Source organism: Mesoplodon mirus (assembly GCF_964341445.2).
Source record: "Mesoplodon mirus genome assembly, chromosome: 4".
In the NCBI taxonomy this organism is placed as follows: domain Eukaryota; kingdom Metazoa; phylum Chordata; class Mammalia; order Artiodactyla; family Ziphiidae; genus Mesoplodon; species Mesoplodon mirus.
The window spans coordinates 22,931,911-22,957,715 of record NC_138979.1 but is presented as its reverse complement, the minus strand read 5'-3'; positions in this window follow the sequence as shown (position 1 = coordinate 22,957,715).

Genomic DNA, 25,805 nt, shown 5'->3' with positions numbered 1-25,805 from the left:
AAAAAGTGAAAAGGCAAGTGATATTTTGCTATTAGGAAAATATTTTTGAATCTGAGGATCCTTGAAAGGGTCTCAGAGACTCCCAGGTGTCAGACAACCATACTTTTAGAACCACTGGCTTAGACATTATTTCAAGAAAGTCTTCCAGACATCATGAGTATAAATGGCATATCTGAAAAATCTTACAATCATACAGTCCTATTGTTGTGGAATTCAACTTTTTTTTTCATATAAATGTGACTATGTTCCTTTTAAAAAGTGGAAAGATGCTGAATGCAGTAAATATTTTCATGGGATAGAAAAACTATCATAGTCATGTAAAAAAAGTATCTACATAACGAAGTATAGGAACTAAACACTTTGTGCTGGTATTATTCTCTCCTAAACAATGAATAAAAGGAAACGTTGGTCAAATTAATTAAAACTTTGTTGAAGAGCAAAAAATGACAATAGTTTTAGGAATGACATGACCCTGAGATAAAGCAATAAGTCATTAATTGGTTATCTTGTGAAGACTTTGGGGAGAGTCCTAACAAGGTTACCATGACTTTGGCAATGACCACAGCTATATTGCACTCAGGAACTTTAAGAGAAGAAAAAAGAAAACATATAAAGGCAGAGGAAGATAAGAAAATTGGATAAGGTCTTAAGTCTGCAAGGGTCATGTGATTTCCAGAAGGTGAAAAGGCAAAGTGCGTAATCAAGATGACTGAAATAATAGCTAACCCTAAATGTATTGTCACTTTTCAAACTGACATCAAAGAAAATTTAAAAGGCTGATAGCGGTTGTAAGAAGATAATTAGAAGGAGAGCCACCGACCATATTAAAGGTAGCTAGATAGCAGTGCTAATTAAAAATGTATACATTCTAGGAATACAAATGTCATAAAATAACAACACAAACAAGTGCAAAAAGTTTAGAAAATCTAAAATTAGTCACGATGAACATAACTTGAGTTTCCTGTATAAGTCAATATGAATATGAAAATTTAAAATCTTTTGGGGGTAGATTTCTTAAATTGGCAACCTTTATTTTTTTAAGTATAATTTTTTAAATCTTCTAACATTGGTTATTCTTTTAGTATTAGTTGACTTTTATGATTGTTTAACGTGTGCCCACCTCTGTGCTATTACTACACAGAACACTGGAAAATATTTTTGTAATATGTAATACTAGCATAAACTTGGACCTGGAAACTAGATTTTACTGTTTGAAGTTATAAAATGATGAACTGAAAGCACTGTCACCGTGTTTATTAGAACACAGTGCTACTTATTTGCAAAACCAATAATGTAAAAGCAAACATGCTTCGGGCACTTTAGTAATTAAATCCTTTGGAAAAAGGTCCAAAAGGAATGGCATACACTGCAATCTGCTTCATGGTGAATACAGGTATCCTTCTGAGCACTTTTTTATTCTGCAAGAAGTGGGAGCTTTAAGAAATAGGTACAACTATTTGATAGTTTATGGAAGGGCTTACCTTAAAATAGGGGAATGGACTAGTCCTTTTTAAGAATTGTAAAATGTATCACAGAGAAATAGATTTGGAAGATTTTATGTACTGGGGAAATCAATTCTCTATGTTACTTGAAATGTCAAAATGTAATTCTGGGTGCATTTAAGGTAATAAGCATGTTTGTTTTGGGGATTTCTTTTTTTGGGGCATAACTTTCTTACTTTTATGTTGAAATGTTCACAACCAATTCCATTTATAAATCAGCTGATATATTTTTACTTTTCTATTACTCTATTAATATAAACCAAGAATGTAATTCCATCTCTTAATAAAATAATTTATACATTGATTTCATGTCTTAATGAAATAATTTATCTATTCTCTTAAATGTCATTATTCTAAATTGCAGGAAATGTAAAGAAAGGATAACTGGAAAAGAGTGTTCCTTGGAAAATATTATTTTCATGTGTTTGATCGTTATTTTGATTTCCAAAATAAACTTTTGGAAAATATTTTCATGTATCCACAAATCCCCTTAATTTCAGGAGTTTACTAGATTATTATAAATCCATTGTGGTTTTTATGTTGATAACATGGACACAAATATTTATTTTTCAAATATATGAAATACTTTTAGGGTAAAATGCACTGAAACTATTATTTCTTGGTAATACTGAAATATTTTGTCAGGTATTGGTTTCTACAGGAGATTACATCACTTATTCTAAAATTTTTTTAAAGATACTTATCAATTGTTAGGTTTAAAAATGTAGACTAGGGCTTCCCTGTTGGCGCAGTGGTTGAGGGTCCGTCTGCCGATGCAGGGGACACGAGTTCGTGCCCCGGTCTGGGAAGATCCCACATGCCGCGGAGCGGCTGGGCCCGTGAGCCATGGCCGCTGAGCCTGCGCGTCCGGAGCCTGTGCTCCACAACGGGAGAGGCCACAGCAGTGAGAGGCCCGCGTACCGCAAAAAAAAAAAAAAAAAAAAAAAATGTAGACTAAAAAGAAAATATTGCTCAATATATTTTAAAGGTCCAACAGTGAATAGGAATGTATAAAGCTAGGCTTAAAAATATGATGTATTAGGTTTTTTCCTCCTAAGTTTTGAATTACAATCTGAATTGGGCTACAGAGAAAGCATAGACATCCAGAAATAAAGACAAGGATAACATTACTGGTTTTCCCAATTGTCAATTCTTATTCCTTCTTCCTGCTCATCCTCAAAGATTCAAGACCATCCTATTAGAGTAATTCATTCTATATATTCTAAAACTGTAATGTCTACTTCAGGGGATGAGGAAGACTAGAGAGTGCATCAACCTATATTCTGGGAGGAGAAATTGTTCCTTGGTTTTAGATATCATGAAGATGGATAAGGAGTGAGTTTATTAAGTTTATCAGGTAAGGATTTTGCAATTCCTTCAGCTCCACAGGATTAAAAGGCAACATTTCTGAAAGGATAAAAGGAAGTGAAAGACATGGTGTATTCTGAGGATATGCTGTGTGGCTAACTTTTCCTTCCCTCTGTAACATTTACAAATTACTCCTCACTGCCCTTCTGGATTGAATAAAGCTCGTTCCCATAGAAACTGGCTCTAATTTCACAGTCTATAGCACACAAATAACTCAACTTTCAGGAAACAAGGGTGGTAGCTCCTGAGACCTCAAGGTCAAGGAGGAGCCTGTAGACGCACACCTGGACTGGGAGAAGTGAACTGACCTCTAATGTTGAGTAAATGGTGCCTGAAAAGACTCACTTTGAATCAGAGAAATAACATGATCACATATCAAACTACTTAACATAGTCAACTGAGTTTTCCTAGGTGAGGATGAGAACATGTAACTTATAGAACTTTTTAAGAGCTAAAATTCCTCAGTGAATGTGCATGCTGCCTTCTTGATGGAGGTGGTACCATGCAGTGTTGAGTGAATTCTGGAGTCGGCTCCTTCAGGCCCAGATCCTGCATCTTTCACTCTGTAACTGTGGGATCTTCCACAAGCTGCCAACACTTCCTAGACTTGTGTTTCATTATTTGTACAATGGGGTAAGGGGAATATGTTTCTTGCAAGTTAGTTAAGAGAATTAAATGAGTTCAATCAGGTCAACTGACTTAGAACACTGTGCCAAATCTTATTAAGGACTCGACATATTTTACCTATTTTTAAGAATGTGCCCCAAATCTTAATCTTAGGCTTAACTTGGAAAGCAGAAGAAGACAAATTGCCCTGTCTTTAATAATATTAATATTAAAGACTTTTCATATATTTGAAATATTTTCTTCTTGTATTTTTATGAGCTTATTTGTTTTTATACACACATAGATATTATTTAATGATATAATTTGATATCCTGCTTTTCCTCACTCAATGTAAAAATAAGGATTTCCAATGTTATAACTATTAATATTTCATAATATTCCATCATGTTTAATGCCATTTATTGATTGAAACTCCTCCTTCTCAGTAATGTGACATTTTATTTTAAAATATTAAGTTTTATGGATATCAGTGTATATGTGGGTGTGTGCATTGGGCTTCCTATTTGGCTCCATTGATTTACCTCATTAGTCTTGCAAGGAAATCTTACTATTTAGTGATTATAGCTCTGGTGTCTTTACTAATATTTTATAATATTTATGTATTAACTTTAATATACTTTATTAATTACTTAATTACTTAATTAATATTAATTAATATACTTCATCATTGATTTTATAAACATGACTTAGTTATTTTTGAAAACTTTTTCTTCCAGATTATTCATAAACAAATTTATATAAGTTCCACAAACAAAAGTTAAAACAAACAAAAATACCATTATTTGGATTTTGCTTCATATTTGTATTAACAGGTGTTCATTTGTGGGAAAAAATATTAATTATATTGAATACTGCCATCCAGAAACAATGTATGTATTATTCATTAAGATCTGTTTTCATTCCTCCCCATAAGGATTTTGGTAGTGTTTTCCTTTATTTATATCCCCCCTCATTTTTTATAAATAAAAAAATTAATAAACATAATGTGGGGAGGGGTTTGATTTATTTATCTTATACTTGTGATCTCTTAAAAATTTATTTATAATTTCTAACCGGTTATTTTTATTTTTATTTTTTTTTTGCGGTATGCGGGCCTCTCACTGTTGTGGCCTCTCCCCTTGCGGAGCACAGGCTCCGGACGCGCAGGCTCAGCGGCCATGGCTCACGGGCCCAGCCGCTCTGTGGCATGTGGGATCTTCCCGGACCGGGGCACGAACCCGTGTCCCCTGCATTGGCAGGTGGACTCTCAACCACTGCGCCACCAGGGAAGCCCCTAACTGGTTATTTTTGGTGTACAGAACTGCTGATGCTCTTTACTTATTTATCTTGTTTTCAGTCATTAAACTCCAGCTAATTTTTTAATTTTTATATTTAATATTTTTCATTTCCTACTTAATATTTTCATTATCCTTCAAGACAGGGCATTTTAAAACATTTTTAAGAATATGTCAGTCACTTTTCTCATCTGTCTGTGTAGATACCTCTATTCAACAGTAAGAAGTCTTTTTTCTTAACTTTTTCTACGGCAATGCTGGGCTTGACTGACTTTTCCTGTGTTGTTCTGTGTATCACAGGTGGGCTGATCCCCTCTCTGTCTGGATACCCATATATCAGCTGACTTCCAACTAGGAAGTGTCTGGAGGGATATTGGGGGTGGGGTGCTGCCTGCTTTGATAAACTCTCAGTTGCCTCACTATTCGTGTTTGCTTTTGGCTTTTCCATTGCCCAGCCCAAACTCCCTCTATTTTAAATTTCCAAGTGGATTCTGTTTTCTGATTGGATCCTGATTGATCCATTTCTCACTCATCCCCTAAATCTGAACTTATTTTTCCTCTGAAATTGCAGAAAATAATGTTCCAAACAACTGTCACTGAAAACAGGTGATTTATTACAATGACCTAGAAGGACTTTTACAACAGCCCTACCATGTACAACAGTGGGGACCTTGGTAGAAGGGGTCACCAATGTGACTTTTTCTTGAAATGTCAGTATCTTTTTCCAAGAGTGCCACCATACTGAGAGGACAAAGAAATGTACACCCCCGGATCTCAGAAAATTCAATAGAACAGTTTTACACTTTCTACAGAACTGAAAGATTGTTGCTTAAACATGGGAATGACCATGTTCTCACTGGTAAATTTGCTTTTGTCAATGACATTTTGATTGTCTTCACAAGAGACTATAAGACGGAAGGCACCATTCACTGAGGCATTCTCCTAATGCTGCTTGGAACTAAAGACCTAGCCTATCAATCTTGCTATAAAAACCATTTTTTAAAAATTAGGTATACAGTTGATATACCATTCCAGATATTCAGAATCAAAGTTGCTAAGCTTCTGCATGTATGAATTATTCTATTGTCAAAGTGCCACGTCACACCCCAGACTATAAACTTCATAAGAGTAAAGCCACGTCTGTGCTGCTGCTTCTGTAGAACACTGCCTCACACATAACAGATACTCAGTAAGTATTTGTTGAATAAAAATGAATGAATAAATGAATTGGTTTGAAAAACCAACTGTAAAAATGACCTCATGGTGTGATGCAGGGGGTGGGGGAAGGGGCCACTGGGCTCACAACGTGGAAATTGTCTTTCTTCACTTCATATTTGAAAGAAATGGTCAACTTTGCTCTGCGTTATGACTCTCTCACTCTGCACAACCAGAGTGACATAATCATAAATTGTATATTTTCAACAGAAGTTTCAGAGAGGATTCCATTTTATAAGTTTCAAAAAGAAAAAAGAACACAAAGCAAAACAAACTAAACAACAAGAGTGCTTGAGTCTCCCTGCAGGGCAGTGGGTTCTTACTTAATGGTTGGCACAAAGTAAACATTTGTAGGATGGGCGAAGAGTACAAGTTCCCTGAGAGTGAGGAAAGACAGACAATTGTTAGGTTCCCCACCACCACCTTTTTTTACTTCTGAACTTGTTATCTTATTCTCTTCCTACTCTCTTAAGAAACTTCAGAACCAACTGAAGAATTAACACATAATAAACTGAATGACTAATTTTCAATAAGTGTTCCACTGTTCAGATGACTAAAAAAACTAAGTTTTATAACAACACATTAGGACTATCCTTTTTGATTTATGTACATCAAAGCTTGGGTGCATCTAAAACAATCCAGTTATTGATACCTTGCTTCTTTGTTTTGCTTTGTTTTTAATAACACCATCTTTGGGATTTTCCAATGCAAATGTTCCACCTTTTGTGTTAGCCAATTGCACTGGAAATGCAGCAAAGGATAGGCTGATACCAAAATGTACAGTTTCCTGTAATTACCAGCTTTGTTCTCCCTTCATCGTCCGCATTTTCAGTCATCACTTTGGTGATCAGTTGAGACCTACTGTTGCCTTACGAAGGCCAAACTAGCAACAGAAAAGAATACTGAATCTAGCACATTATCAACAGAGAGAGGACACTGCAAGTTTCCTCATCCATAAAACCGAGTTAATTAAACCTGCACCCTTCCTAATCACAGGGGTGCATTCTGAATTAACAGAATTGTATTTTAAAAACACATTTGGGCTTCATAAAGAAAGGATCTGCATAAATACAAGATATTATAATTATTAGTGGGTTGATTTATTACTGAAACCACACCTGCATCGCTATTACCCAGCACCTACTTTTTTTTGCACCATCCCAGCTTTCACACTGTCCTCTGCATGGCTTAGTTTTGCTACTGCAGAGTTGTGTAACATGTTCTGAGGATGCTTTATGATGCTACAGGCAACTTTACAGTAAAACAGGAATGAATGATTTTATTCTGGATGTGTTTCAGCTGTCCTACTCAAAATAAATTTTGCTTTTATGCATTCTTTCTTTACTTCTGGCCCAAAATGCTTTCACTATATACACTAATGAACTATTTTTGAAAAGAAATTAGTTTCATGTATAAGATCATACTGTCCAACCCTTTGTAGTCTATTTTTCTCCTATAAAAAAGCATTTGTTACCATTTTTTAGAAGGTAGATTTAAGAGCACACTTTTGAATGAAGCTGAAAATGGACTAACCTTTGTGAATTAGTAAAAGCAGAGTAATTAATAATAATGCTTCTGTGAAAACATATATTGTGCATGTGAAGGCTTTTTTGGCATCACCAAATTTGCTAAGAAATTTCTTCTATAAATTAAATTCATTATCAAAAATGCTTTGTGAACCAGGCTTTAAAATTCCCATTTAATTTTTTTGAACAAATTTAATTAAAATCTTCTGAATTCCTAGTGTGTTTCTCTTTCAGTTTATGGAGAAAATACTTTAGACTAAGCCCTCAGGATTACAAGCCTATAACAACCATTTATAATCATAGGGCTTGAGATATCTGTCACCATTTTAAAGTCATCTCATCTTAAATACAATGTTTTAAGCTGACAAAAAATGGAAATGGTTCCAATCAGGAAAATAATATTTCATAGAAGCTATGACTTATTCTTCTCCCCAATAGTATTAATCAGATTTCATTTATTTTTATAGCATGCCAGGCACTGGCATTACCCTCAAGACATAGCCCCCTTTCTCTTTGTCCTTGGATAAGTTATCTGCTGCATTAGGATAACTTTCTTCCTCAAGATAAATGGTTCCTGATAAAACAATATTATTAACCTGTAGCAATTGCGATGTGAAATAAATGCAGTTGTCAAGTCAACTTTGAAGTGGGGGAAGAACTGTGACAGATTAAAAAATTGCAGTATTGTTCCCTGCTTCTCCCGAGTTCATTTATCTTCCTAGCTATCGTCTATGACTGAACGGTAGAGAAGGCACCTGCAAGTAGGAGCCAATGACGAAAGATATTAGCATCATGCCTGTGCTCTGATGCTTCACAGATACCGATAATCCTGCACTGAGTCATCTGGTCACCTAACTTCATCAACCGAGAGAAAGTTTAATTCGAGAGGCCAATGTTTTTTGTTTGTTTGTTGTTTCTCAACAGAAGGGGATTAAAGTGTTTCTGTGTGTTTCTAACTCTTCTTCACAGGTTAAATATCACTCTATGACCAGACTTTCCTGAGCAACCCCCAGAGGTGATCGCTAAATGTCTCTAAGTGGACACCCCTCCCTTGCCTTTGTATTAATCTGTGCTTTACCCATCCTGAGCCCATCTATCATCACTGTTGTAAGCTAATCACACGCCATGGACTGTGTTAATTGCATAAGTCCCTCAAATTCTCACAACAAACACGGGAGATAGGTATTGACATCACCTGCATTTATTTATGTGTAGAAAGACAAAGTAGCTTGCCCATGGTCACACAGCTAGTAAGCAGGGTTCAAAGTTAAGACCATCTGACAACAGAGGTCTAATTTTTTAACCCTTTGACTTGGTGCCACTAGCTTGTCTGTGTGTCTTGCCTTCACAAGTTTGTGAACTCTTAGAAATGAAGGACTATACCTTATTTGCCTTTTTTTTCATCCCTGTCTCTCAGCACTGTGACCAGTGCATACTAGGTATACAGTAAGAGTTAGTTGAATGAACAGAAAGGTGGGCTATCAAAAGCATGGAAAAATGCCTACCTTTCACTTCTGGTAACGCTGCTCAACTTCCAGAAGTGTTATGGGAGGAAGCATCTCTGACATAAAATAAGCTCGACTGCCTGGGTGTGGGGAAGCAGGAACAGGACCTACACAGGATGGCTTAGGGAGCACGTTCTGTTATTCAGAGCACACCAAAGGAACGGTAAATAGTGATGCCCTACTTAGGTAAGTATTCTCACTTTGCTTGATGAAGAAGGCAACAATTTCAAAGAAGTAAAAAGATGGGGCTGAAAAGGAACAAAAGAGAGAGAAAGCCAAGTTTGTACATGCATAAGCAAAATAGCATTGTGACCTATGAACACATTGTACCATCTGAAGACGTGTCAGTAATTGGAGTCTTTTCTTTTTAATTGGATGCAACAAAGATTATGTAGTGGTAGAATAGCAATATTACTGGGACTCAAATAGTACTTTTGGGCTATTTCAGTATTAACAAATGAAATATAAATAACTCCATAGTTATTAGAAATATTACTGTTTACTATTAAATACTATTGCTCCAGAAGTAAAGAGACCACTGTAAGACAAACCACTTAACCTGATGAAGAAAAGGTTTCTGTGACCAAGGATATAGAGCAGAGTGGTGTCAAAGAGTTGTAAAAAAATAATTCTGACTTTACTTATTGATCCTCTTAAACTAGACATTTCAAAGCTCTGACATATCCACCATATGATCTACCTAGCGAAAACTGCCAGGGAAGAAACTGGATGAGTCTTCTCAGCTTCACTTTTCAGAACTTTATGGTTACATGTTTCTTTCTTCTTCCTTTCTCCCTTTGAAGAGTTAGAAACATTGTTCTAACACTGAGAATAGTATTAAATGAAAGTGGAGGACTGGCTCTGTCTCAGTCCTGAAAATCTATACATATTTCCAACATTGTGTTGTATGTCACTTACTGTATACTCACATCTGAGACTATCAGATATATATCTCTATTATACTTCATTACGTGTATATATCTCTCCAAGTAAAAGAAAAAGACAAAGGGCTCCAGTAGGTGTTTTTAAGCCTCACAGTGCAATCTTTTCATATTTTTATTTTCTTTTCCTGAAGATCTTTAGTATAAATACTTTTTGCATGACAGATTTATTACCCACTGTAGCTATAGATCTTCAAAACTGTGGTACAGCAATGCATATCTTGATTGTGCTTTATTTAATGCACAGCTATCTTGTTTCCTTTCCTTTTCACTTAATACCTTTGTTCAATTTAACTCATTTACTTATTCCTGGTATCAAGAGAGAAAAGTTACCTGACAAACAAGAAAATTCTCAACTAAGTCTACTGCTCAAAAGTCTACTTCCATATGGTGTTATGGTTTGAAATGCACAGGATGGCTGGGGCTGCATTTGCAATTATCTGAATGTTTCTTAAAGTCGTGGATAAACATTACTAAAATAAGTGTGTTACCTGCCTCAGGGACTTCAGAAACACCTGTATAGGCTACCCATGCTCCTAGATGCACAGAAGCACCTAACTCTGTATATGAAACTATAGGTGGAGTCATCTGAAGAGTTAATGGACTGTCTTCCAAGTCAGAATTGACTGGCCTACAGGATAGGTAGAGAGGAACTCCAAGCCTTGTCTCAGGCCACAATGACCTGCATATTCACATCTGTGGATCTGACCTACCCCTTCCTCACCTGAATTGGGACACAGCCATGGCTGATCGTCTGACTAGACAGGTTGGAAAAGTGACAATTTCCATGGAAGCAGAAGTTGCACAGTTAAAAATCACCACAGCAGTTGGTGCTGGGGTTTTGATGCGAGAAATTCACAATAAAAAATAGCTGAAGAAGCTCCAGAAAGAGCCCTCTTGGCTGCTAATGGGAGGAGCAGGCACTGTAATTGTTCTCTACTTCTTCTCTTCCTCACGCCATCTCCTTTTGCTTCCTGCACCTTTTTACACTGTCATTTACAGGTACCCCTTGCCTGTCCTTAATTCTGCCCATTCTTACCATGATCATATTGGCTCCTTATGAATTCCATAGGCCCACACTATTCACTTCAGACTTCCCTGTCTTAAAATACTGTGGATATTAGCTGGGCAATTTCCTACATTGACAATATGTCTCTCCAAGTGGGAAAGCATGCTGAGAGTGTAGTTCCCTTCTGGGTAGCATCTTCGAAGCTGAAAAATGTCTGATGCCTGAGATTAATGACAACATTTACATTAAAAATTTGTGCAAATTTTCAAACACTTTGCCAGGTCCTCAGTTTCTCCAGTATCCTTACACCTCTCCAAATGTGTCTTACATCATGCGTAAGACATTTGTGTGAATGTGTTTTCTGTGTTCCTCTCATATGTGTAGGGGTGTTTTTGGTATAAATTTTTACAGTGAGCTAAGCATAGGGAGAAGAAGTTCTATTATTACTCTTACACTTTGTACAAATGTTAAGTTGTTTGCATAACATCGTATGGAAACTTTTAAAATAATGTTGTATGCTCTACCAAATGGGAGGTTTTTACCCCAGGTCCTCGCATCTTGCTTGGCCCACAGTAAATGGCCAGTAATCCTTTAATAATTATCTCTAGGAGGTACCTCCTAAAATATTTGTGGAATAGCAGACTTTTAAATAATCTAATTAGCAAATACCACAAAAATTAGGGAATGTATCTGATCTGACACATTGTCCTTTTTTGTAAGCATGTGTGAGTGTGTTTTCAGGCTAGATTCACTTGAGGCAGGAAAAGAATGGCATGTTGGATGTCTGCTGCTGCGAATTTGCTTCAGTCTCTGTTTTCTTCTCGTGTGTGACAAAATTTGCTTCTATCCACATACTATGGAGCTTTAAGGCAGCTCCTATAATTTTAGTGGACTTGGAACTTAACTGAAAATTATTGGAATATATTCTTCACACCTTATTTTCAAAACACAAGTACAGCGTTAAGCTATCAAGTGGGGATAAAATATTGTAACATTTTTACTCTTAAATAATGTGATTTTATGTTATGTTGAACTAAGTGATAGTATATATGTGTGTATATACATATATATATGGTATAAAAAATAAATATATATACTATTATTTAGTTCAAATATATGATAGTTCAAAATATATATGTATACACACACATACACATATAAAAATGCACACTCATTTAAGGAGATACATTTTAGAGCTAAAAATTATAGCAATAAAATACACCAAATGCTAAAATAAATTGGTTGAAACTTATGGCTTTTTGCTCAGAGCAACAGGTAGCATGAAAATAAAAGTTGTTATAAGAAAATGAAAATCAACTAGAAGAGTCATATATATAAAAGGAAGAATTGTTCGAACGTATACTCCTCTAAAGCAAATCAAACCAAACTTTTGTTTGTTTGGTTTGCTTTAACTAATGACTACTTTGCACGACTCTTCTTCAGGTAAATCTGCTTTGATTTGCCCCTGAAACAACTTTAAATTCTAGTCCAACCCTCTACTAAAATAAACCAAAGTAAGAAGGAGCTCATGAGAATATAAGTCCTCAAATGCATTTTGCCCTCTTGAAAGTAAGAAGCTAATACACTCACTTAGAATACACTTAGAATACCAAGGAATGGTTCACTTTTAAGTTAATCCTTGGAATTGGATGGTTCAGTGAAAATTAGATTTTTTATTTCCAAATTAATGGGAGGCTTAATTAGCTGACTTGGCGGTTGGTAATTTATAACTTTTTGATTTTTTTAAAGGATTGTACAAGTTGACTCTCTTCTTTGCATGTTCTTACTCTCCTTTATTCACCATTCAATTAATATTAGAACTTTCTCATAAATGCAGAATATGTCATACATCCATTTATACCTTCATTCATTTTTATTAATAGATAATCCACTTCATCACTCCCTTCAGTACATCCTCTCATTCGAGCAGGTGAAAGGTTAGTCTATTTATTAGCATCATAGAGGAGCACATGTTGCAACAATTCTCCCTTTTATATGTAAGGAAATTGTATAAGGAATATAAGGAGTTGTATAAGCAATATCAGGAAATTGTAGCTAACTTTTGTCCAGATAAAGGGGATCTTTCAGAGGGATGCCAGGAAGTGTGTTCAATAAGATTCCCCACTCTCACTGCTCTGCACAGTTCTCTTGTCCTGGTACTGCTGAATCAGGTACAATTTCCCATCCAGCAGCTTGTGAACAGTTTGTTCTCTTTAGTCAAACAGTAAAGGAGAGAAGTGAGGTACGAGGAAAGAGGAATAAAGCTAATGTTTCTCTCTGCAGATCTGGGCAAATTTGTATATTCTTTTGCCCTCTTTTACTTTTTGAATATTTTTATTACATAATCTTTTGAAAATACTGAAAAATCTTTCCACCCAGAGGTAGTCAGAGGTAGAAACCTTTTGTTTTGCCGAATATTCTTTAGGACCTTTGTTATGTCCTGTTGGCTGTGTTGTGTTTCTCCCACTTCTGCCCTAAACCAAGGAAAAGGTAGCCGTCTGGCGAGTTTCAGGTATCGCTCCCTTCACGTGTCAGCTGCTTGTGGACTGGGCTTTTAGGTTTAATTGGACAGACATTACTCACGAATATGTTGGTTTTCAAATTAGCTGCATCCATGAGTCATAGTAAGCATTTTGGTCACTTAACTAAATAAATGAGCTAAATTAATGAGATTAATGAGATATTAATTAATGAGATAAATTAAATTAATGAGATAAGTTAATGAGCTTCTAAAACCAGAATATCTGTCTTTTATTTTCTCTTCTTTTCCTCTCACTCTCTATCTCATTACCTTTTTCTATTTGAAATAATGGCATGATAGTGCCATGTCATAATATCGATAAATAGGATTTAATTACTCTGGAATTTTTTTCTTTTTGTTTTAGCTTACTGAGTAAGAATTTAAATGCATATTTGCAAGGTAAATTATCTGAATCAACCAATCTCCCTGATGTAAAAAATTATGCAGAAAGTCTTCAAAGATTAGCTTTTCTCACAACTACTATCGTGAGTCTTATTAAGCATGAGCTTTTATGAGAATTCAGAATCTAAGTGCCTTTTCTTGAGGTCAAATCACCACAAAAAAAAAAACAGACTTCAGTGTGGTATTTCCGTTTTGTAGTTCTCATTATAACCTTGACTTCCTCTCATTAACCTTATAGGATAACAAAATGTACAATTGTAAAAAACAAATGATATAAGCTGTTTTGAACCTCAGATAAGATTAAATTGGGTCACTACTTCTGAATTAAACAAAGTTTAGTTTTGTTGCATTCAAAAGAAGCCCACTTGAGTTCCTTGTTCCTGAGAATACCTCTCAAATTCCCAGTCCTGCACCCATCACTTCTCAGATTTGTCTACTGAGCATGAAGTATGTGACCTTACTACCAATATGATCAACTCTATCCTGAAGATATAGTCCAGTACCATCCTGTTAAATATATGTGCTTTGTGCTCAGTGAGGTAGGAATAATTAAGCTTATATGTGTAAATGAGCTGGTCTGGTTTTCTTTGGCTGGTGGAGGCAAATATCTATTTTAAATGGTTACAGGTTCCTCTTGAGAACCAAAAACAAAGTACTGGGACAGTGAAACTCCCAGGTACCATTCTCCAAGGGACCTTTGTCCGTAGTGAAATGCAAAGTGACTCAATTTGACAGGGTATATGCCTTGGCAGATCACATGAAAGCAAAGCCAGCACAACAATTCCCCCAGAAAAAGTGCTCTTTACTAATACCACCAGGCAGTAGACAAGCTGTCACCAACAGAGTCATTATAATGCCCCAGACAGAGTACCCTGATAACTCTGTTTTATTCCGTCGGAGTCACTCTGTGCCACTTTCATCACTGAGAGTCTCCCTGGAGTTTAGAAAAAGAACTTATTCACATTACCACTGTAAACTCAATACCTGGACATATCACCTCACACCAACAGTAGAATATGCAAATGGCAACACTTTGCACTTTATACAGAATGTTCCAGGAAAGACTATCAAAGTGGTTTGTGAACCAGGACTATCTTTTCTGAGGGTAAAGAAAGGCACCGAGTATTTAGATGATGGTGTCTCCTAGTCAACAGCCCAACTTACAGGAAGACGCAAACAAGAAAAATAAAAGCATCTAAGTGTTGTAGTACGCCAAATTGGTGTTATCCTTACAAAACTCTTCTGGAAAAAAAAGAAAATGAAAACCTGATTTCTGATTTAGCAGAGATGGTATCATTTTCTCTAAAATGACAGAGTGATTCATTTACCAAAAAGTGTTCAAATGCCAAACATCAAAATATTTGGGAGGTACATGGGTCCAGTCTTCAATTTCTATCCAGTTTATATTCAAGTTGGGAATCTCATTTAATCTACAACCTGGCATTGAGGGACAGTGCCCTGGACTGCCTGGTGCCTTTTGTTAGATCAAAGCCCCTCTGCTCAGGTTTTTACACTGTCAGTGACACGGTGGTTTATAAACTGCCTCATCCTCCAACAGTTGTGTAGAAAGGTTCTCTGAGAAATTATTCTTCACCCAGTAAGCACAGATGTGATACAAGTTGGAGAAGAGCAGATAATAGCAATATTTAAAGATTAATACCAGTAACAAGAAAATTGTTTAGGAATATTTTCACCATGTTTCTGTTGTTTTAGGGGTTAGGGATTTGTTTATTTAAATGAGTGTACTGATAGATTTTTTTAAAAGTCCACTCAGCTTGATAGATATGATAGAGGAAGGAGCCTCTGAAGACTTTTAAACCCTAGAAAAGTAGTTAAGAAAATACTATGCTGGTCCCAAAACGGAATGATCAAGAATTATACTTTCAAAGGCCATCAGTCTCTTCTCTGTATCTTATCATTTGTTACCCTTGGGTAGCGACAAGCTTTGGTTCTTGCTTTTCTCCATTAGGTGATCATCATTGTAATTTCTCTTTAACAGGATTTTACCCCCTTCAGTCCCAAATTTCAATTCTGAAAAGTTTTTCCTTAGTTCTTTTTCAGTTCTTATAGTTTTCAGGTTACATCATTTTACTATAAAATAGAATGTCCATTGGCTTTCTCAGGAAAGTTAGAACCTAAGGAATCAGAATCCTGAATCCAAAACATCTCCCTTTCCACTCAATGTCTTTTCCCAAAGGGAAACGTATTTCATATCTGTGACCTGCAATCTTTTCACACTCTCCTTTTGCTATGATAAGACAGGGATTCAGGTGCTTCTCTGTGTTGCATCAGAAAGAATGTGAAAAAAGCAATTGCTTTAAGTGAATGATAATCTTATTTCTGTAAAATCCTGAATGCCAGGTCAATATAAGGAGGGTGGTAGGGATTCTTTAGGACTGTGGCACTGTTTCTTAGGATTGAGGGATTGAGGGATTTACATATCTCTCTCTATTGTGAAGAACAAAAGAGAAAATGAAAGTGAGAGAGTTATGCCCATTGAGCTGAACAAATTCAGCTACAGTGTCTGCACACATTGGGGTCAGCAGAGATGGGTTGTCTATGCTCAGTCCTAACAAAGTCATCGGGGAGAAGACAGAAGATATCTTCTATAAACAATAATGGATAATGACAAACAAAATGGATGATCGTATAAAGATACGATAGATCAAATGGAGAAGGTAAGGCTCAGATTAGACATATTTTGACTAGAAGAGATACAATCCGAGGGATTGTATCGCCTCTATAAAATAAACATGATATCTTTTGCATTTTCTTATTAATTTTTTCGTATGCTTCAGAGAAAAGATTCATTGGGAGATTTTTTTGATATAATATTTAACAAAAAAATGAGACTATAAAAGATAAAGGATTTTTCACCTCCAATTACTTAGTAATAAATAAGCCAGTGTTACAAAATGATGATAACTGCATGCACACTTAATAAAGTATACTAAATGTGTTGACCATCTGGCTTCATAAGGGAAGAGATTGTAAAGAAAAGAGGTCACCCTCAGTGGAAGTTGTTATCAAGGGAGTGCTCAGATTTGATTAACCATTTTCTGCCAGAAGACAGTTGGGCACACTGTTACTGTTGCTTTGCCTTTTGTTACTTCACACCTATAATTTGTGAAGAGTTAATTTGTGATTTTAAATCAGAGCCAGAGTGGTGTCATCAACCAACAATAATAATCACAGATGTACAGAAACATAATAATACCGCTGCTGGTAGCGTTCACCAAAATCTTTACGTATAGTGTCATTTAATTCCCATGACAACTTGGGAGGTAAGAATCGTTACCCATATTTTATAGTTAAACAGGTAACAAGACTTGGAGAGGTTAAGTAATATTTGCAATTTCTAATCTAGGTCTGTTTCATTATGCTACATTATCAAATTATCTTCTTTCATTTCTTTTTTTACTTTCCTTTCTTCTGGAAGTGTACAGAATATATTCTAATTTTTAATTATTCAATTGAAACCTTCTTAAAATGAACCTAAACTCTAGCAGGGAAGGACTGTGACCTTAAATTGATTAGTGGATGAGAGAGGAGGAGAAGAGAGTTAAAGGTCTGAGAAGGCAGTTTAGGAATCGGCCACTGCAAGGCTAGGGACACAGTCCTGGTATAGAATTTCTTGAGTTGATCTGTGGTATTTTCAGAACAACAACTGACTTGGGTCAACAGCTCCAGGATTTCATCTGTGAAAAGTGGACAGCTGTGAATTGGTGGAATATTTAGAAACTACTAAGACTCAGAAGAATTCTATCTCCATTATACCTGTGTGACTGACATTTAGGAGTTAGCTACTCCCAACATTTAAAATACATAATTCTCTTAGAAAGCTGTTTTTAATACTTTACATATTTAGTATTTTGTACCAATAAAATTTTGAAATCACTGTCTCTATCTAATAATGTACAATGTCTCCAAATTATATTGCTATTTGAAAGCCATTTTTGGATTAAAAATGGAAAATAATTTCTTCTCCCTACCCATATTTTGGTAGAATGCTAATGCCTAACAGTACACTTTTGATATTCAGCTGTTGCATTTGGATTTACATGGCTTTAGCTTTCATATTAATCACCACATCCTCTTTACATCTAAAAATAGCTCCTATCTTTCCAAATGGGTACCAAGCCCTGTGATTTCTTAGAATTTGTTTTTCCCCCCGACTTACAATTGAAGCCACCCACCCATTTTTAGTCTTTTCATTGCTCAACAGTAATATTCTGCAGAAATGTTCATTCATCTTCCCTAGGTACCAAAGTTCCATTGCTCCTGTTACAGAGCAGCTTTGATGTGTACAGGAGTGAGAGGGCAAAAGAAACAGAGTCAGAAGAGGTTTGAAGGTGTGGAGTATGACATTAATTTGCGCTTTGAATAATCATCTCAGGATATGTATACAGGATGTCAGCATATCTGCTTCAAAAGTGGGGAAAAAACCCTGCAGTCAATCAACACATTAGTTTACACAGTTTTAAACAACCGACTTGGATTTTTTTTCTCAATTTATTATTGCTCTGTATGTTATACAGACAAGTCAGCTTGAGTGTAGCACGTAACTTTCCCATAAACTTTAATATGTATACTTTTAAACAATGGGCTCATAATAAAGAAGCACTGACCAGTAACAAACATTTTGATATTTGTTTTTACTTCTTAGTATATTTGGCTTCCCTAAAATAAATAGTTTGGGAGTAATTCTGCTGATATTCCTATTTCAATAACTTTTGGTTTGATTTACAGTGTTTGTTTAAAACATGTCTGATTGAAAAATCTATTAATTTTGGTCAAGCAACTCTACCTACACTTAAAGAGTTGAAAAAACTTGACATTGGCACTTTCAAAACATTTAGAAAGGAAATAATATAACTTTTAGAAAATGTTTGATTTTCTTCTATTATCAGTGCAAATGAAAGTTATAGGGTTGATCACAAGCATTTTACAAATACAGAATATTTAGAGTTTTAAGTTTAATTCTCTTGAATTAGATAAAATAACCCCCAAAATATATCTATTAAAATGACTGCTTACTTTTTTTATTGTTTAGGACAGTTTTCTACCATCGTACCTTGGACCTACCTCACTTGATAACCTATTGGCAGCTTTACCTATCACATTCATTGGGTAAGAATGGGGGAAGGAATCTGTTATGAGTTGAACTGTGTCCCTCCAAATTTCATATGTTGAAGTAATTAACCTCCAGTACCTCAGAATGTGACCTTATTTTGAAACAGGATTGCTGCAGATGTAATTAGTTAAGATGAGGTCATACTTCTTGGAGCAGGGTGGACCCTAATCCAATATAACTGGTGTACTCATAAGAAGGGGAAATCTGCACACCGACATGGTTATAAGGAGAGAACCATGAGAAGATGGATGCAGAGATCAGATATATAAGCTAAGGGATGCCAAAAATTGCCAGCAAATGCCCAGAAGCTAAGGGAAGAGGCATGGAACAGATTCTCCCTCACAGCTCACAGAATGAACCCCTTCATCTCAGACTTCCAGTCTCCAGAACTGTGAGACAATATATTTTTGCTGTTTAAGCCACCCAGTTTGTAGCACTTTGTCACGGCAGCCTTAGGAAACTAATACAACACCTAACTTGAAAAAACCCATTCTCTTCCCTTTCAGAAAGACTTATTCTGTGTATCCTACATAATTATTCTCAGCCCCTTCCTTATATATCAAAAATCATATGTATGTATATATATATATATATATATATATATATATATATGGAGAGAAACAGTGGATAAGATGAACTCAGATGTCATATTAAAACTTTGTTTATGCCCTAGAGATTCTGATTTGCACAGAATCATGGGATCCGGGTTTTGTGCATCTACTTTGCAAACCAAACCTTCAGTATTAACAATGTCATCTACCTTCACATATGAGTTGAGCCTCAGTTTCCTCATTCGAAAAGAGCCGATTACATTAATTGCATTAATACTGTTCACTTTACTGTATATATATTACTTCATGTGAAAACTTTTTTGAAATGAAAATTAGGTGATTAAGTTTTTGATTTAGTACAGTGAGGGAACACATGATAGATCTGCAATATTATCACTATCAAAAGTTATCAAAGTTTATTGCTTTTAAGAAGTTGTATGTGTGGTGTATAGTTTTTAGTAAGTCATCTTAAAAAATGTTGTGTCATATGAACTAACAACCTTTCTTTAGCCTCTTTAAAGGGTAAGAGCTTGTTAAATTACTTGGTAAACAAGAATCAACTGAGACTTGGAAAAAGGAAAGTTATCTTTTTGTTTGTTTATCTGAGAAAGTATTTCTCCTTCATTATTTTTCACTAAGCTTCTTACTTTGAGATAATCATAGATTCACGTAACCGAAAGAAATAAAACAGAGAGCTCCCATGTACCCTTTATCCAGTTTCTGCCCAATGGTAACACCTCGGAAAACTATGGTACGATCACAACCAGCATATTGACATTGATATAATGAAGGTGCAGAATGTTTCCATCACTGCAAGCATCCCTCTAGATGCCCTTTTGTGGCACACCCACCTTCCCTCCTACCACCTCTTTTTAACCGATGGTAATCACTAATCTGTTCTCCATTCCTGTAATTTTCTCATTTCAAGAACGGTACGTAAATGGAATCATATAGTATGTAACATTTTGAAACTGACTTTTTTCACTCAGTCTAACTTCCTAGAGATTCAGTCAGGTTGTTGTGTGTACCAACAGTTTTTCTTTTTATTGCTCAGTGGTAACCCATGGTAGAATGTAACTGCTCACTCATTGAGGGACACTGGACTATTTCCCGTTTTTGGCTATTACAAATAAAGGTGCCATGAACATCCATGTACAGGTGTTTGTTGGGGGAGGATTCAAAGTTTCTATTTCCCTGGAATAAATGCTCAAGAGGGGTAGTCACATGTTTAACTGTTTAAAAACTGCCAAACTATTAGCCATTAGGGAAATGCAAATTAAAATCTCGGTGAGGTGTAATTACCCACCTATCAGAATGACTGAAATAGCGACAGAACCAAATGCGGAGGAGGATTTAGAGAACCTGCAAAGCTCACACACTGCTTGTGGGAAAACAGTTTGAAAAGTTATCTTTTTAATCTATATTTCCTGAGGTCTCTTGTTCTCCATTTTAGATTTACCTCTTGAATGCCACTCAGAATCTACTTAGGTTACCCAGCTGTAAGTAAAGGTGCACATCAGAGTTAGGGGCAACATCCTACAGTCAATCCTCATTACGTACGGATTACAGACTTGTGAGTTTGCCTATTTGCTATGAATCATTTGTAACCCCTCCAAATCAATATTCATAGTGCTTTCATGGTCATTCAAGAACATGTGCAGAGCAGCAAGTGATTTGAGTCGCTGGCTGTGAATGTTCCCAGCTGAGGTGGAACAAGGGGACTCCCTGCCTTCTTGTTTTGGCTCTCACACTGTAAACAAGTGGTTTTCATGGAGTCTATTTGGGCCACATTTTTGTGGCTTTTGTTGGTTATTTCTGTCCAAAATGGAGTCCAAGTATGATGCTGAAGTGCTGTCTATGTTCCTAAGGTCAAGAAGGCTGTGATGTGCCTTACAGAGAAAATTCGTGTGTTAGATCAGCTCCATGCAGGCATGAGTTATAATGCTATTGGCGGTGAGTTCAATGTTAGTGAATCAATATGGTAAAGGAGGTGTCTTTAAACAGAAACCCACATAAAGCAAGGTTATATATTGATCCGTTGGTAAAAATGTGACCAGAGGCTCGCAGCAACCTCATCCTCTCTTTCGCTTGGAAGCAGTGGTTCAGTATTCTCTTAATTCATTGTTCCTGGAGACTTTACAAAACATATTTACCGCAAATGACAAATAATTGACTGTATTTGACTATACGAAGGAGGTTCAGTTATATAACAACAAAAACCTTCCACCCAGTCGAAACATGCCTTTCTCCCAAAATACTCTCTATTTTTTATACAATGTGGTTCTTCCAGGCTATGGCGTAAAAGTCAGTCGAGATGATTGTTTAAAAAATTAAATTCCTGGACCCCACTTTCAGAGATTCTGATTCAGAGGCTTTGAGGTGGAAATCAGGAATCTACTTTCCAGCCGTTCTTTACCATACTTCAAAAAACAATCCACAAAACTATCTGAGGTATTTACCATGAAGCAATAAAGGATACAGATTTGAAAATAAGTGAAATATAAAAGGTTGAAACAAGTGCAACTGTGTCAAAAATGTATTGTTTTTTCCTGAAGATAACAAAAATGCTATCGCCCATGACACATTTTGTCAGATGCTTTTATGGAACAGTGTGATTCTACCAAACCCCAAGCAGAATATTTAATTTCCCTCCAGTTACTCATTCCCCAAGCTAGTCACTTCTGTTTTCTCCATTAGGTAGAGTTAGAGTGACTAGACATTCCAGTTTGGGGGAAAAGTCCTGGTTTACATCCATTTTTCTATGCAATTATTATTAGTGCCTCATTTCATTCTCAAAATAGCATGATTTGAATGATAAATTGCATTGTCACTTTAATTAGAAGTGAGGCAAGTGGCACTTAAAGATTGAAATTAAGGTCTACAATGAAATAGAAAATTGTGTTTAGGGGAATTATAGTTGATATATCTTCATGTATTCTTAAATCAATTAATCTTATAGACTCTTACTTATTTGTACTATATAGTACAAATAATTAATTTACTTACTTCATAAGTAAATAATTGATATATTATTAAGAGCAGGGGTCCCTTAGTTATCAGTGCTCTTTCTTTTTGTTTCCTGGAGGGATTGGCTAGGGATCTCCCTTCAACATGGGTTGTTCTCCAAAAGTTTAGGTGAATCTAGGTGTGGGAGAGAAGGTAGCATTACCTATAATATATGATGATGTTTCTGGTGTAACAGATTTTAAAAAGCAAAGTCCAATGCCTCTGGGGCACCTTGGCTCCAAGAAGATGGCACTTAGGGAAGTACTACTAACTAGGTCAAGAGTCTAGGCTTGAACACTAGGAGAACGAACACTTCTTCACACCCCTCCTAGTCGTGGGGGGAGTTCCTGGGGATATTCCCATGTGAGTCAAGGGGCTATTAGTGAACCCCTCGGGTGAAGATGCCATCAAGGGTTCTCCCAGAGACTACCCCCCATGATTGGTCCTGGGGATCTCCGGGGCAGAAGAATTGTAAAATGAGGACAGTAATGCCAGAGCAGGTTTCTTAATCTATGGTTCCTGAAGGTCAGAGCTGTGATTCCCAATTTTCAGCCATGAGATAGAAAGACAGCGTCTGATAGTTTTGCTGTGGTTCCAGCAGCATCAAACCTTAGTCTGTGGTCAATTGCTCCAAATAGCATTATGCGATTAAAATGGTTTATGCTACTGAGAAAAAAGAAGAAAAACAAGAAATTTCTCTTGCCACATAATTCCAGTACTAGATTGTGAAATTGGGAGAACACTTTTCCTTCCATTGATGTTGTGAAGGTAAAAACATGATAGTTTTTCAGATGATATGGCAAAGTATATTATATAAACTATTTTAAGAATTGATAATAGGGACAAAAAGCAAATGACCTTAGAATGATAACACAGAGAATTACTTCAAACTGCCATTACGTTTTAAAGATAACCACATATTTTCATCTGTTTATGCTCAGAGAAGGAATTCCTATAAAGTAGATAATATAAAATTTGAGTTAATTTTTTACTCCATTCCAATGCCTAAACTGGTACCTTGTTTTGATGATGCTTAAAGGTAGGAAACTGAAAATAAAGGTAGGTAATAATTCCTGAAAATGCATGAGTTAATTCATCACTTTTAGAATTATCTGTGGCCTTTCATTTTTATAAAGACCAGAGGTCAATGAGAAATAATCTCCTGTTTCCCGGGAAATTTTATTAATGTATCTGTATACCAAAACAAGGCTACACGTTTAACTCTTTAAACGCATATTTTCCAAAACTCCAGTTAACAATGAGTATTAAGGAAAGATTGATGTTACATCAAGAAATTATGTGTAATAGATGAATTCTGAAATTGCTTTCATCTTTCTCATCTTCAAATGTAGAATTTGCCCCATTGACCTGGGCATCCAAATACCTGTATCCGTTCATTTTATAATCAGCTATAAGCACCGATTCCCAGAAGTGGACTCAGGTAGAATTGTGAATCATTATTTATTTTACACTTAAACTATTTTTTAAACTATTATCATTTATGAGTTTAATCATTGCCTGTGAAACGGCTAGAGCAAATTTTTAAATTCTGATGATACAGATTAGGCAATGCAGTTTTAAAGACTTCAGAGCATTTGACCAGATACACTAAGTACTAATAAGCAGGACTCAATTCAGGACCTTTAAGGAAATGTACCTTTTCTCTCCATCTCTATAGCTCAGTTTTCTTCCCCAAACAGATGTTCTTTGCTCCTTTGTCAAAGCTTCTCTTCTGGGTGTTACATTATGTTAGGACAGCCCATCTTTCTCATTTGGGGTGGAAGAAAAAAGAGGTGAATTATAAAGCCTTACAGTCTTAAATGCTATCATTTGTGGTATACTCTATATCTTTGGCAGCTAAAACAACAACTCCCCCAAGGATAATGTGCTTGAGTGCATCCTGAATGGCTACCACCAAATAGTGCCTTAGGTCTGCTCAGCTGGCTGTGCAGTTTTATCTGTTGGAAATTATTCATATTTCTAATGTCTAAGTCATATTGGAGCAAGGTCCTAAAACACAATTTGCTTAAAATTCTCATAACTCTCAACCTTTCCAACAAAGCTGATGCAGTAACAATATTTTCTCATGTGAGGAAATAGGAGGATGGGAGGAGAGGAAATTAATAATAGCTCTTTATATCTTTGTTCCTCTAGAAAATAAGGTTGTCCGTCTAGAAGCTACCTAATGTGCTTTCTAGCTTTGTGACTGTATATTTGATGACACTCTAAGAGCTGAGAGTATATTGGTGCTCTTCAATTAGATTTAGTGTGTTGAATTCTATGAAGGTAATTCAGACATGAATGTTTGCATTGCACTCAAGTTACGGCAGTAGGATTGAAGAAAATTGGGTGGATTATAGAAGTATTTGGGAGATGGAAATCCTAAGATTTCATAAAGGAGGTGATGTCCAGACTAAGATGTAAAAATTCTCCTCCCCCAACCCATAATTCTACCAGGTTTTCAAGTGGGCAACTGGGTAGATGGTTAATAGCATTTACAGGGTTAGAAACCTGGAAAGGGGAAAAGGATATTATTGGAGGGTGATGATGACGGTGGCCAGGGTGTGAGTAGCAGTGGTGACGGAAATAAAAGATTTCTTAATGTGGACATGCTGAATCTGAGCCCCCAACTGGAGAAGTGCAGCAGGCAGTTGGATATTTTGCTCTAAATATCAGGAATATTTAGATAGGACTGGGGATGGGCTTTGAAATGCTTCTGTTGAAAGTTGATATATAAAACGAAATGTAGAGCTGATAAAAATCTCTTCTAGACCTTTAGCTAACACTTTTTTGCCTGTTTGGTTAGCCATATGAGTCTCTGAAATAGTCATTTAAAACATTTAAACCTTAATGTATTTTTTAAGCAAAGGATTCAGATAGGAATATTTTTAGCTGAGTATAATATGTAGCCAAGTATTATATAAAGGTTAAAGCCACACCTCAAGTATAGGCATTTGATTTTTTTTTACCCTAGGCAAAACATAATGATCTATTTTCAAATAATGTGTATGTGTGTGTGTATGTGTGTGGGGAGGGATTGGGTTTTATAAGCATATTTTAAAGGCTCAAAGGGCTTACAGACATCAAATGGTTCTTCAAAAATAACAACGTAGTGATTGAAGTGTAAATGAATCATGAAATACATGGATTAAATGTGCCTGGATTTATTACACATAATTAAAAATTTGACTTGCTTTGGGCAAAATATGACTGAGGCTTTCTAC